This window comes from Strigops habroptila, chromosome 6 (assembly GCF_004027225.2).
Source record: "Strigops habroptila isolate Jane chromosome 6, bStrHab1.2.pri, whole genome shotgun sequence".
In the NCBI taxonomy this organism is placed as follows: domain Eukaryota; kingdom Metazoa; phylum Chordata; class Aves; order Psittaciformes; family Psittacidae; genus Strigops; species Strigops habroptila.
Window position 1 is genome coordinate 47812247 of NC_044282.2, and position 14987 is coordinate 47827233.

The 14987-nt window shown below is 48.4% G+C and overlaps 1 protein-coding gene across 7 annotated transcripts in view; it reads left to right on the forward strand.

Moving 5' to 3' along the window:
• HPCAL1 (hippocalcin like 1) overlaps positions 1-14987 on the forward strand; it is a 120395-nt gene that overhangs the window by 54880 nt on the left and 50528 nt on the right. The window contains exon 1 of one of the 7 annotated variants that reach the window (XM_030490157.1): positions 2833-2931. The exons of 1 other annotated variant lie outside the window; for it this stretch is intronic. The gene's annotated coding sequence lies outside the window, so the exon portion shown is untranslated. Of the gene's footprint in view, positions 1-2832; positions 2932-3399; positions 3750-3963; positions 4145-4201; positions 4440-5140; positions 5192-14987 lie in introns of those variants that run through there. 5 more of the 7 variants (XM_030490151.1, XM_030490153.1, XM_030490155.1 and 2 more) reach the window with 5 other exon arrangements.

The following is a 14987-nucleotide window of genomic DNA, read 5'->3' on the forward strand; positions in this document are numbered from 1 at the left end:
GGGAAAGAGTGAGATGAAGCCTTAATCCTTGCCAGTAGTTTCTTTCTTTGTTCTTTTTGGTGCTGGGCTGTCCACATCAAGCTGATGAACTGCTCAAAGAAGGTGAATATTGCTTTAATCTCTTCCTCGAGTTAATCATGCCAAACCACAGGAAGGCAGGTAATAATTCAAGATTAGCAATAGCCTTATAAAGCTCCCATTATTATGGCAGATATTAAAGAATAGCAGCATGCCACACACCTCAAACACTTTCGCTTCCATCTAATCCCTTGGTGATTAAACCCCAGACAGCAGAAGGAATTTCACACAGTATTTTCAAAGCCAGAATAGTTGGAATGATGCAGATGAATCTAATTTAATCCTTCTTTGTTTCTCACTCCTGACCGTGGAAATTGAATGAAAAGCAGAAAGAAAAATCAAACAAAAGGTGAGATGCCAGAGCAGCTATGGATTTAAGTTCGCAAAGGTCCACACTAGGTTAGCATGAGAGTATTACAGATAGGCTTAACAACATACAAGAAGAACTTTAAGTAAGCCAGAAACACCCAGTGGGCCCAATTTTACAAATGCTTTCATAGAATCACAGAATCATTTAGGTTGCAAAACACTCTTAAGATCACAGAGTCCAACCCTTAACCCAGCACTGCCAAGTCCACCACTAAACCATGTCTCTGAGTGCCATATCTACATGTCTTTTAAATACCTCCAGGGATGGTCACTCAACTACTTCCCTGGGGTAGCCTGTTCCAATGCCTGACAACCCTTTTGGTGAAGACATTTTTCCTAATATCCCATCTAAACCTGCCCTGGTGCAGCTTGAGCCCATTTCTTCTTGTCTTATCACTCGTTACTTGGGAGAAGAGACTGACCCCCACCTCTCTCCATCCTTCTTTCAGGTAGGATGAATACAGTATTTCACAGGACATTAAGTTCTCACAGTAGTATACTCAAGTATGCACTTAAGCACTTAACATGAGAAAGTAACTACGTACGTTCTCTGGTACGTTCTCTGAAGAGGAGAGCAGAGCTGGGATGCTGCAGAGTGGGAGCAGCAGCCTCCCCAAACTCATTGCAGGAATGAGTCTACAGCTTCTTTTAATTTCAGATTGTTTGTGAGCAGTTGTCGACTTTCTATAGGCCATCCTTCCTTGTTTCCCAGGGGATTTCTGTAACTCAGGAATTGCATGTTATCAAGCAGTAGGACTCAAAATCATCTGAAATCTTGGCAGTATTTGTTTGGGTATCTATTGGGGTTGCACCATATTGTATCCAGTCACAACTGGAAGGGTGCAATTCTTGAAGAAATAAGTTTGGTATAAATGTCTCGTTTGGTCCTTATTGTGTGTTCCCCAATAACTGTTGAATCCAGAATTATTTTCAGTATTTATGCAATCTATCATAGAATAATATACAGAATACTAGAGGGCTGCAAGAGAGGAGCAGTCGTGGGCACTTCTCACGTACTCACTGGCCATAAAATGTCCCTGGGTTTCTAAGCACAGGCAGCTCCTGACAGAAACGTTTGAGCACTGTGCTGAGCATGGTGCAGTGAGGACACCCACCCAAGAATCACCCCAAACTGAGGGCAGGGTGCTGGCAGCCATCAAGCCCCATTGAATCAGGGCATCCCTGCAAGGAACTGCTGCAGCCTCCATCAGTGGCTGCAGGCCTCATCTCACAACCTGTGCGCTGCAGGGTGCCGGGCGGTGCTGTGCCAAGGAAAACCTGCTGCTGTTGGAGCAACCATGTTAAAAATGGAAGTGGAATTGAGTGCCATAAACTGCCTCCTCTCGCCAGATGTCAGCCCCAAGGGTTGTAAATCTCGGAGGAGGCTTCAAGTAGGCACTTGCTTGGTTGCCACCTATTGCTGGGCAGAGAGTGGTGGTGTCACCCACGCCACCTCCTCCCTGGCAGAGCGGCTGGTGAGGCATGGTGACAGCCACAGCAGGGAAGGGTTTACAGGGAAGTCATGGGGATTACTCACATGTAATCATCTGCAAGGAGAACCCAGTTTCAAGTATGTGAAGTTGGCAACGATGCTGGTTGCATACAGTTTTCCATTATATGTTCCTGGTCAAGTTGCTTCTAGTTTTAACTGTTCAGGTTCTTTAGTTTCCATGCTTGCTCTTTGCCTTGGGCTGACATTTTTACTTTTTTTTTTTTTTTTTTTTTAAGCTGGTGAAATGGTTGAACTATTTCTGAAAGACCTTGGAGAAAATGGTATTGTTGGGTAACATTTTCATCTCTTTGCACCAATGTATTCAGTTTCAACGTATTCCAGCTTTTGAGTACATGTGAAAGATTTTGGTGGTTTTTTTTTTTTTTTTTTTGTTTATTTCTATTCTTGCAAAAAACCTGTTGGCCTCAGTGCAGAGATAAATTTTGAAAAACTGCTGCTTTGGGGGTGGTGGGTTTTTTCTGTTTGCTCCTATCCCCCCTTGCCTCCCAAGGTTTGTCGCTAAGATCTTTTAAGTATCTTTTTCTTGGTGCGGCCTTGATTTCAGCTCGGAATAGTTCTTATCTAGTGACTGCACTCAGTGTGCTCACTTAGTCTGCTCTAAGGGGAGGCAGAGTGAAAGCTACCGATAAGGCACAGTGGCAACTACATTAAATTCTCCATACATTTTTGATTTTGAAAATGTGCTGGGCAGAAGCTGGGGAGGGAGATGGGAGAGAGATATCCTAACAGCAAGAATCACTTCTTTGTGTTGCAGGCCATATTTCTGAGCAACGCTTCCAATTATCTCCCTCGGGAGGCAGATTAGCATCAGTCCCTAAACCCGCTCCATTTTGTGGTGGGGTACGCGGGCAGGCTGGGCAAGTTCGTGTCTCGCACAGAGCCGCGACCGCTTGGCTGCAGCCGGACGGGACTACACCGACGCCCGGACTCAGCCGAGGGTACCAAATTCACCTGCATCGCTGCCAGCCCTGGTGGGGACACCGCCGGGATGGGAGGGGGCACTGCGGGTGGCAGGGGGCTCAGCGGTGCTGCCGTGCTCGCGTCCGCCGGCCGCTCCGGAGCGGCCGCGTCCTCCCCGCGCACCGACAGCTCGCCACCTCCAGCCGCGCTGAGGATGCGCGCAGGGCCTGGCGTGAGCCGGTGCCGCGGGAGTTCTGCGGCTCCATCGTTTCCTTGTTTGCTTTGGGGTTAAAAGAAAAACAAATATATATATACAAAAAGAAAAATCCAAACTTTTTCCACCCGCTCCCCCGCGCCGGCGAGGCCGGCAGCCAGCGCCGGCGGGCCGGGCGCACCCCCCGTAAGCGCGCAGCCCCGCGCAGCCACCTCTCCGCGCTGCCCCGCCGGCCCCGCACTTCCTGCCCGGCGGCGGCAGCGGCGGCGGCGGCCCGGGGAGGCGGGTAGGGCGATACCAAGTGGCCCGGCTGGGCGGGAGCGGCGGCGGGCGGGCCGCCCCTGCGCGGGGCTCGGCGCTGCGCACGCTGCGGGGCGGCCGCGGAGCAGCGGCGGGGTGCGGTGCGCTCCGCCCTTCCCACCCCGGCGCGCCCGCTGCCCCGCCGGGGAAGTTGAGCTCCGTCCCTCGCTCTCCCCGGTCCCTCGGCGACGGCTCCTTCCTCCCCCTCCCTCCAATGCGCCTCCCGCTCATTTCCTCTTTTCCTCCCCGCTCGCCGCCGCTCCGCAGGCGCGCGGCTCGCCCGGGCGCCGCCGCGGAGTTGTAGCTCTCAGGAAGCCGCCGCGCAGCCGCCGCCGCCGCGTCCAGGCCGCCGCGGGACCCCGCTCCGACAGCCGGGTAAGGGGCTGGAGCTGCCCCGCCGCCGCCCGCGGAGCGGTGCGGAAAGTTCGGCGGGGCGGTGGGAGACCGCGCTGCCCTCCCTGCCGCGGGGACTGTAGGAGAGCGGAGCTGGGGAGCGGGGCGAAGGGGCTTTAACCGGGTTTTGCGGGGGTATTTTTGCGGAGCGAGGGTGGGAAAGATCCCGGCTGGATTGCGGGCGCGGAGCGCTCCGCGCATCCCTTACCCCGCCGCGGGGCGCAGAGCGGGCCGGGGTGCGCCGGGAGCCCCCTTCGCCGCCCGGGGACGCGGAGCGGGATTCCCCGGCCCTGCCGCCCCGGGGCTGCTGTGACAGCGCCCGCCGCGCCCCGAGCCGTGGGAGCGCCAGCCTTTTCCCCTGCCCTCGGAAAGAACGCGTATGTGCCCATCTGTGCGTCTTTCTCTGCATGTTTCTGTGTGCATGTATATCTGTACGCATATATATGTGTGTGTGTATACACATGCAGCCCGCGTGTGTATCTGGGGTGTGTGCGAGTCTCGCTGGTGATGAAGGGGGTTGCGCAGCTTAGCTTTATGGTGGTTAATGGTTTACCCGGCGAAGTTCCCGCCGCATGAATGTTGCAGGGCGTTTTGAGTCAACTCCGTCAGAGCCGGACTTCCTACTTGCCACCTTCCCAAACAGCCTCTAAAAAATGCTGGCGTTTGCCTCTGGTGAGTAGTATTTTTTGGCCGTCATCCCCTGTGAGATGTCTGGGGTGCGCTGGAAGCCGGATGGCTGCAGCCGAGGTCACCCCGGTTCCCTGCTGGAGTGCGGGGCTCTGGCGTGCAGTAGCTGCTGGGGTACTGAGAATCGCAAGGAAAAGGGCAAGTGTGTTTACAAGTAAGTTTCCATGCAAATAAGTTTCTGCTCGGTTTGGGAAAAGGTCACGTAATGCATTATCTGGAGTGAAGGGTTTGCTGGTAACAACAGCTGGGTGTTCAGTAGGTCTGTGTCTCCTGCCTGCAGCTGGGTAATTTACACCTTTATGACAAAATCCTGATTTTTTTTAACAGGAATACTTAGTGGCAAGCACTGGAACTGAGTGTTACCCTGTAATCCTATTCACAAGTGAAAATCTGGAGGGGAGATCAAATTTTCTCTGTGGGGAAAAGAAAGGAAGAATCAACTACTCCCTCCCCGAAATATTCCCCATTTTTCTCAGTAGGAGCAGTTTGTCAAAGAGGTTCTAAAGCTCTTCTTGCCTAAGATAAAAATGCAGTAAAGACCAGAGGGTTATTTCAGCAGCCCACTGGCATGAGAGCGCTGTCTTGCGTGGGGTCCCACCAGCACCATCAGGTGCTTCCTGTGGCAGCCGGGGAGCAGAGCTGGAGAGGAGCCCTGTAAGCTCCAGGGCCAAATACCTGTCTCACTCCCAGTGCCTCGACTCTTCTCACGTGCTTGGATCAGGAGCCCTTCTATTCAGGTGAAAGGATCTTACAACTGCATGTGTTTGATTTCAAATAGTGTGATGAGACTTGGGGGAAAGGGCAGATCATCTCCCCACGTCTTCCCTTCGGGTAGGTGGGGAGCTGCTGGCTAGCTAGCTGGAAACGTGTCGCCTCTTCCTGATACCTGTTTTTTATTTGTCTTTGTTTCTTGCCTTGAATTTTGGATTTCTGTGTGTAGAGATGGAAGTGTAGGAAACTGGGAAGGAAAAAAAGCGTGTGCTGTTATAGAGTAGCTGTTGCAACACTGGCAGCAGCTCAGCTGAGGAGTCAGCTATGCTGGCAAAGTGCGTTTTGTTGGCACAGCTTAGTGTGTTCAGGGAATTGCAAGGGTGAGAAGAGTTCTGCGAGCTGCAGGAGTGGGGTTTGCTCTTGCAGCTGGTTGCTTGCACGAGCTGGAACTTGTACAAGTGTAGACAAGCCTCTTGCATTCTCAACTCAGGCTGCCTCCGTGCAGGCGCAGGCGATGCTTTGCTCGCAGCTGGCACTGCAGTGCCTCCTCTGCCACCCGACCACATGGGCATGGCAATAACACGGGCCAGTTGTTGGGAGCCGATGGTAGAGGTTACTTGGTAGCCTAAGCAACATTAAACTTGGATTATGACTCTGCAAAAGAACAAAAAAACAAAAGAGGCAAAAAAAAAAAAAAAAAGAGAAAGCATGTGATTTGTGATTAGAAATGGTTACAATTAAAAATATTCATGCAATGTGATTTGTTTTTCTGTCCAAGCAAGACAATATTCTTTCAATTGTCAATTACTTTGACGTGAGACAAGAATGCTGGTGGATGAAGGGGGCAATTGTGAATTAAATGTCTATATTGTTGGGTTTTTTTTCTTGCTTTTCATGATGTGAGTCTGTAACGAATGAATGTGCAAGATGCACTGATACTCATGGGAAGAGGATCTCACACTTTTCCAGAGAACTGCTGGTCTTTCCTTCAAGCATGACTTTCGGGGCAGATCCAGTAACAAATGCAATATGTTTTCCAGTGAGTGGAAGAAAACCAGACTTTAAAAAAAAAAAACCCAAAATGTGTTTTTCCTCATGTTCGTAGGATGCTTCCCATAATGTCTGTATGTGGGATCAATTTCTTTGTTTCTTGTCTGTATTAGAAAATAGTTTGCGTCCAACTTCAGCATCTTCATGGAGCTTAACTTGGACTAAAGTTACATCTCTTTTACCAAGAGCTGATTTATCTTAGCTCATGTTTACTGTATTGTCTGGGATGCTACCCATGGATTGTGGAAGGATTTGCTCTTGCAAAATTGTTGGGGTTTAGCCTTAATGAGCAGGAAATGTCTTAAATCAATGCTTGAAATTTCTGTCGTTCCAATAATCCTCCACCATTCTGAGAGGATAACAAATGCAAACAATTATCTTCAGTTTATCAGCCTTTTGCTATATAAAAGCTATCACAGGTCGGTCATATTTTGCTAACCTGGCTAATTAACCCATTGATTTCTGCATTTCTTGACTTCCCCAGATAAATATCTTCTGCCTATTGTAACGCTATAATAGCAAAGTAATTGTGAAACCTTCAACAGTGGGGGCAAATACTCCATGAAGGAGCTTCTTACCTTACTTCCAGGGTCTTTCAATGGATAGGAGAGAACATTCTTCAGCTGAACCTCCTGGAAATGTGACCTTTCTAGAAGTTCAGTGTTATGTTCCTTAATGACTGGGAGATCCGTAGACCGTGGGATGAATTATTCATTCTCCTGCACTGATTGCACTGGAATTAGAAGGCAGGAGCGGAGCCATCTCATAATCTAAGAAATACTGCAGTTCTTCTGGATTGCACTGCATGAAATACTCCTTTATTAAGAAATACTGCTTATAATTCATGCAGTAGATGTGTGGATACCAGGGTGGAAGAGATGGCAGTGGTACTTTGACTATTTCAGTGTTTCTTGTCCTCTTGGTGTATATCTTTTTAAAGTCAACGAAAGCAGCAAGTAGTTTAAGCAGTTCTCCCTGGTGATCTATGTTAGTTGAGATACCGTGGAAACCCTCGCTGGCAGCATTCCATGCAAAAGATGCTGGCTACAACCTGGTCAGCTTTTCTCTTCTCTTGCATGCCACGTGTTTCCTGATGATCGAACTGCTTGTAGCAAGCAACACAATCTACTTGAAATCTGGCTGGGGAAAAAAAACCCCAAACAGTAACATAGCTATAGTTACATACAGTTCATGCTCCAGCCTTTGAGACTTTCTGCCAGTTTTTTTGTGACATTTACAAATATATTTTATCCTTATTTTCTTTTTCTGCCCTCTATTTTCAAGGGAGATCAGGCTGCCTAAATGGGAAATGGTGCAGCTGTGTAAATGCATATTTAACAATTGGGGGCGGGAAGAGAAGGATGCCTGCTAGTATTGCAGTTCCTGGAATCCTGATGTAGTCAGAGGGGTGTTCTGAGCTGATGGTATCCCTTTAAATATTCAGTTGGATTGGAAAACACTGGACTAGGGTGACAGGGCCACCTGGAGACTTCAAGGGTGGAAGGCAGGGCTTGCACCTACAGAGATGCTTGCTGCAACGAGGCATACTGAGATCCTGACATGCTTGCCAAGAGCAACAGCTAAACTTGGGCATCTGGTTTAGCAATTAAATTATGTTTTTGTTTTTGACAATGGGTTTATCGTAATGAATTAACCGGTGGACTAGTTAGAGTGGCAGAGAGGTTTGTTTTTGATTCCCCAACCATGCAGCATGCCAGCATCGGGAATGTACTTCCCACCTGTGGAAGTGCAAGAAGCATTTCATCCCGAGTTCCCCCGGGGAGGAGGGAGCACTCAAGTGTGCCTTCTGGTGTGCAAACCTCAAATTCTTGTAATGTCTTGAAAATACAAGCATGTGATGGATGGTATAACTTGGCCATGGGATAAGGAAATACATTGTGCTGATGCTTGAAAGTTGGCACGTCTCATGCAAAGTCATTTTAGAATAGGCAGGGGTGGCGGCAAGTGGGAGGAGAAGGAAAAGAGATGCCTTCAGGGAGCCGGGAGCCAGCACATGGGTGTGCTGCAAGCCTTCCTCACTGCTTCTTGTTCACCTCTGCTCCACACAGGCTAGTGTGTCTGTGCAGAAGAGATGCTTTTCCTTGCTCACAGATAGCAGGATTTTTTCCTTTCCCAGTTTCTTTTTTTGCCTTTCTTCTAAAGGGCACTGTGCACAGGATGCTCTGTTCTTGTCAGCTCACCCGTGGTGTGAGGGGAGAAAGCTCACTGCTTTTGGTCGTGCTGCAGATAGCCACCGTCAAGGCCAGTTAGCATTTGCAGGGCATCCTTTCCTTTTTCTCTTTAGTGAAGCTTTTATTTTTAGCAGGTAAATGGTGTTTCTCCAATGACTACTCATTGTCTTTCTTAAAACGTGCCTGGGGAGAAGCAGACTTCCCTTTGGAGGACAGTTTGGGGCTGGTTGATGTGAGCTGCTCGTGCGTGAGAGGGGAGTGGGAGTTACAAAGGAGGACATTGTGAATACATAACCATCAGCACGGACTTTAATCGTGAAATGTGTGTTTGAAAGAAAGCAAGCATACTTTGCAGTGCTTTGGAAAGGGTCTAGAAGCAACATCTGTTAAATATGTTAGAAGATGCTTGAAAACCATGTATCCCCTTCACCAGAGCTGAAGGGAAGGCAGTGGCTTGAAACGTAGGCCTGGGAGCACAGGCCCGTCAGGACTGCCTGGGCGGTGGGTGTCGCAGGCGGCTGCCTTTCCTAGTCCTCTGCAGTGGTCAAAGCACTGTCCTGGAACAAGCTGGGGTTTCTGCTGTTCCTTCCAGCTTCCAATTCGAGCTGCTTCTTTGATGGTCAGTACCCCTGTGTCTTGTGTGGCCTCCCTCAGTATCCGCTCCTTGGTCTGTCTGACTTCCTAAAGCTCTTGTACCAAGAGAGCTGGAGTTGCTGTACGGAGGAGAGGGGAGAAGAAAGAAGATTCAGCATAAAAGCATAAAGCATACAAAATCACTCTGTGATTAAACACTTTGATTTTTGCTGGGCTGAGTTCTACTGCTCCTGAGCTCGTGTATGTCAGCTTTGCTGCAGAGGGATTCTGGGGGGCTTTCTAGAAAATGGGTGCTTCTGTGTGTGAGAGCTTAGTAAAGGAGGCACTCGGACTGAATAAAACGGGAGTTGGAAATGCACGCGTTCGACAGTCACCTTTTTGTGGCCAGTCTCTGAAAGCCAGAACCATTTAAATGGGAACGAGCATGTGCCTGTGTCTAACTTCTCTCCTGGCTTTGCGCAATGAAGCCTGCTGGATGGCAACGTCCAGTAGAGGGTGGCAGGCCAAGCCTGTCCCTGGTTGAGGAGCCTGATTCCCCCAAATCCCATGGCAAATGATTCCCCTTGGCTTAGTTAGGTTTGGCATGGAGCAAACCCACTGAAGTCAGTTGTGGGAAACTTTCAGTTGGCTCCCTTGCTGTTGGTAATGCATCAGCTGGGGGGGTTTGCTGGGTGCTGTACCCTCAGTGATGGCTGTGCCCCCTTCTCAGGTTGTCAGGACAGGAGTTTGGTCATTGCACGTGTGCCTGTCTCCCCAGAGAGCACAGTGTAAGCCTGAGGGTGTTGCGCTCCTCCACACCGGGCTCACCCCAGCAGCAGCAGTTCTTCCTGGGCCATTCTGGGGCTCTCCTGAGGTTTTCAGGAGATTTATCAGAAGATCTATTTTTTTTAATGGAAATTGGATTTCAATCCTGCTCTGGGTAATTGGAGCTGTGGTAACGGTCTGAAAGCAAATGAGAATGAGCTCTATAGACTGCAGCTACAACTTTCTGTTCTGCTTGTGTCATGCTTCTTAAAATGGCATTCATTTCTAAATCTGTCCCTTAAGTTCTGTTACTAAGAGCCATGTTTTTCCCAGGAGATACGCAAAGTGAGGGAAGACCACCCTTCATTTTTAATTCGTCCTCTAGCTCTGCTCTCCCATCTCCTTAGGGATGCCTGAACCTGCAGGCTGACTTGCCCAGCCAGGCTTGTCCATTGGGAAATCACCTGATGCTGGTGGCTATTTGCAAAGAGGTGAGGAGTGTCTTGTTCTGTTCAGATCACAAACAGCCCTCCAAAGCAGCTTGCAGAGGAGGAATCTGTGGCTCCAGTAATGTCTCCCTGCCAGCCAGGAGGAGGAGAGGAGTCTTTGCAGGAGAAAATCCGATCACTGACACATGCCAAGGTACTGCTGGATCAGCCAGAATGGAGAACCAAAGCAATTGCTGTGCCCATCAGAGGAGGGGGTCTCTCTTCTGGCAAAATGGCTTACTGCACATGGGTTTTGCCAGATCTGAGCTTCTCAGCCGCGACTGTGATTTCTCTCTCAGATCTGGTGCTTGCCCATGCCTTTCATCACCCCTGCTGGGGACTGTTGGCGGGCTGTTTGCAAGGTGTGTGCTGCAGCTTTCCAGAAGTCCTGTCCCTTAAGTAAGGCAAGCTGTTATGAACTGACAGCACCAGAAGTAAGTGAATATAGTGAGTGCTCGGTTTATGGGTGTAATTCAGAAGGCATAGTTTGTAAGTGAAGGTGCCCTTGCTGGCCATTTCCACAGCTCTGGCTTGTTGCAAGACACAATCAAGTATCTTTTTCTTCTGCAGTTGGCTTAGCAATCATCTTCTGGGGACTGGGAGCTTCACAGCTCATTAGCTAGTCCTTACTTGTGTTGGGACATTTCAAGCTAGTTGCAAGCTTCATCTTGGTGCCAAGCTTTGTTTTCAGATGCTTGGTGTCCGTGGCTGGTGCTGGGGTTTTGTATTCCTTATTAGTGGCCTTGATAGCTTTTTATGCTTAGTGGTGAGGCATGTGTCTAACAAAAGTGCTCTGCCACGCTTGCTCAGTTTCATGAAAGCACTGCGGAAATGTTTTTCGGGAAATTTTAATATTCTTGAGCTGTACGCATGCAAAAGGCTGGGCTGACTATGAATATTAATGACTGCTCAGGGGCTTGTAAGGAGCGTGCCTCCTGGTGTAACAGTCATTAGACAGGAAGGTGAACTGTCAGTGGCTTTTAAGTATCATGAGGGGTTGGTTCAGTGTTGTGCCTCCTGATACTCGTGCAAGCACACTTGCTGTCCTGTGGCCAGTATTTGGGTGGACTCTGATGTGAGGAAGATGTGTGGGTGCTGGGGATAGCAGTGCTGCAGGCTGAGCTCCTCAGCCTCGCCACCGCTGCTGTCTCTGTCTGTGGCAGTGTTTGTGACATCACCGTGCCAGGTTCTGTGGCTCCGGACGGAGCCCGTGGCTCAGTGTGGTGTGAGGTTTGCAGGGTGCCCATTTGCCATCGCTTGTCTCATCTCCTCCACCAGCTCACCCTGCTGTCCACGTCAAGCCATGGAGATGCCAGGCTCCTGCTTCCCCTAATCAGCCTCCATTTAAACCCATTTGTTAATGTCAGTCAGCAGTGGAAGGAGAGGCAAAAATCCCCAAGCAGAGTAGCAATGGCGACGGATACCAAAGCGTAGACTTCAAGACCCATCAGTCTTCTCTGGGTGCCTGGTTTCACGCAGGCTGTGTGGCTCTCACCAAGTACAAAGAGGAGGGGACTTCGGTGCTGTCACCCACGTGTCTCTGTGGCTTCCAAGGAGGGTTTCATGCGCTGTGTTTCAGACATCACTGCTGGCTGAACCCATCCCCACGTCCCCTGGTTGTGCCGGGACAGCCCATGCCAAGGTAAGCTGTGGGCTGCAGGAGGCTGTCCTGGCAGACCTGGGAAGACCCATCAGCCTGGAAAAATCTTTTATCACCTGAGGTTGATACTTTACAGCCTCTAAAGCTGTGATTGATGTGTGCGGGAAGTTTTGCTCTTAATGTTGCTTTTCCAGCACCCTGGAGGTTAACAAGACACTGGTGTGTCTGGTTTTTGCTTTGCTTTCAAGGTGGTTTTCCCCTTGTAATTATAAAGATGAGAATGTGTAATTATTTTTAAACGAATAAATGATTTGCCCAGGGGCACTAGTTTGCGATAAACTCAATTTAAATGCAGCTGCATATTCTGTGGCTGGAGTGTATTTTTTATGTAGCGTATAAGAGCCTCAATATGCAGAGAGGGTTAAGGTTATATGAGGCACCTTTTCTGTGCCATAACAGCAATTATCACTGTAATTTCGTTTTTGAATAAATTCAGGCTTCATTCAGTCCTTGGAAAGTTTTTGAACTCTTTTAACTACTCTGTTATGTGCCTCCACCTGGTATCTTAGCTGGTACAAATTCAGAATCTCCTTTAGTAAAAGGTAGTTGACGCTACGTCCTGCATAGCTGCTTAGCAGATCTTATTTTAGCAGATACCTCCCTTCCCATGACCTTCCTTATTCATTCTATCCCTCCCAAATCTTTATTGTGTAACTTCAATGTAATGTTTAGTTTAGAGCATCCTGTGAAGCAGGGAAATGCAACTGAAAAGGAGGCTAAAAAGGGAAAGAGAGAAACTTCCTGGACAATGAATATGTAATGACATAACTTAGTTAATTGTACTGAAAAAATGTTTAAAGGAGGAAATAGAGTAAATAACTGGCACTGTTCTGTCCCCAACTGCATGTATGCTTTTTACCTGTAGGCTGACTGCTTGTGTACAAGTCAGACCAGGCAGTATGTGGCATTTGGCAATAATCTTTTTGGAAAAAAAAAAAACCCTGACCAAAACAACCCTGCAATTCAATAAGGGAAAGATATTTAGGTGAAAATAATTCATCTTGTTCTGACACTGTAAATTATATTAAAGAAAATTTACTGCTTTTAGTCAGCAGGGTGTTTGAAATTCCATATCTTCCCTTCTTTCATGCACACGCAACTTTTAGGGAAATTTAGTGCAGTATGTGACATTACTTTGGCAATCAATTCTGTGGTAACATCAACTTACCCAACTTGGCTTCTAGTCTTAGCCCTAGTGCTGTCTTGAAAAAGCCTTTGCTTACCCTTGGATTTGTAAAGCTTCCTTGCACTGTTGTGGTTTCCTTTTAGTTGTTTTTGTGGAACCCAAGTTTGGGGTGTGTTTAATAAGCCAAAGAGCTTGGCTTGTGTAAAACTGTGCTGAGGACTGCAGGTATTAATTACGCATTGAATTGGGTGGAGGAGATGTTTAGACAGCTTCCTCATCTCTCTGAAGCGGGCATGATATGGACATCCTCAGTGGCCAAAGGTTATCGGCCAACTTGTGAGAGGGTCTGTTAGCAGGAGGGACTGAAGCCAAACTCAGGTGTACTACAAAAATGCAGTCTTCAGCTTTGGGTTGAAGTGAGCAAAACTCCTCCAAAGCCAGGGAATTGTATCTACCTTCACCAAGATGAATCTGTGGAGGCGTTGCCCATGATGTATTTCATGATATGCCTTGTTGGCATGCAGGTCCTTTGCATGGACTTCTTTCGGTTTCCGTTGGCTTCCCTGTTGTTCCCCTGAATCTGGCAGGGGTAACTGTTTGTGTTATGATAGCATCAGCCAGAGATAAGATTCTTGTACTGCACACTTGAGGGCTGTTCTTCAGTCAATGGTTTAACCACTACCTTGCAGCTGTGTTCAATAAATAAACCTTCAGGGGTGCTTAGAGTGGGGTTTTTAGAGATGCAGAGCAGCCATTACTCACTGTAGACCTAATCTACTAATTTAGGTTCAAGCCTTTTGGATTGTACTCCAAGTGTGTCTGTGCTGTAAAGACAGCTCCAGCACAGCACATGTGGAATGGAGATGTGCGGGGCAGCATGGAATGTTTCCTAAAATCCCACCGTAAAATTCAAGGAGATAGATGAAAGAGGGGAGATATAGATTAGATACTAAATTCTTTACTGTGAGAGTGGTGATGCGCTGGAACAGGTTGCACAGAGAAGTTGTAGATCCCCATCCCTGGCAGTGTTCAAGGCCAGGTTGGAAGGGACTTTGAACAACCTGGTCTAGGGGAAGGCGTCCCTGCCCATGGCAGGGGGGTTGGAACTAGATGAGCTTTAAAGTCCCTTCCAACCCAAACCATTCTAGGATTTCTGTGACTTCTGTGAGCCCAACTCTTGATGTCTCACAGCTGAGGCGTGTTGTTTATGCTTGGGTGGGAGCACAAGTCACAGTCTTCCAGACAGAGATGTAGGGCTCTTACTTGGAGAGTTGACACAGGTAAGCACACAGGTAAACATCTTGTCATGCCCTCAGGATTGGAGACTTACCTGATAGACCTGAGTGCCAAGGAAAACCAAAGAAAAACAACCTTCTACCAGGGCAGAGATTACGCCATCATCCAGCACCCAGCAGCGCCACTCTTCCTAGTTTTTTCTTTTTTTATCCAATGGTACAATATCCACCAATGTTTGTTCTGTCTCCTCTGCTGAGAGGTGGACCTGACTTTGCATTTCAACCTCACTGTTAAAGGTTGACTTCACCAAGCAGTGTCAGGGTGGCTTTGTGAGCAGGGGTAGGTACCAGTGATGCTGCATCAGTTGTCCAGATAGATGGCAGAGCGAGAAAGCCTGAAGGCAGAGAGGTGGCAGGAGTTGAACACCTTCTGAAAATGAAGGCTGCTTTACAGCATGAGAAATCAAAGTAGCCTGGAAGCCTGTTCAGTCTGTTCAGTCAATAGGTGCAGGAGGTGCTCCGAATAAGCAAACACAGCCTCCGAGGAATGTTTTGAACTCCTCCCTGTTGCTGTTTCCTGATACTGTCATTGCTTGGTGTTTCCTTCATGCTTAGACAGCCGCCCGATTACAGTCTTCCCTGTGAGAAGCAGTCCTTTGCTACAGTGACTGCCAGGAACTTAAATCAAGAGGTTTTGGGCTGTGCGACCATCTCACTGCGTATGTCCAGTTTG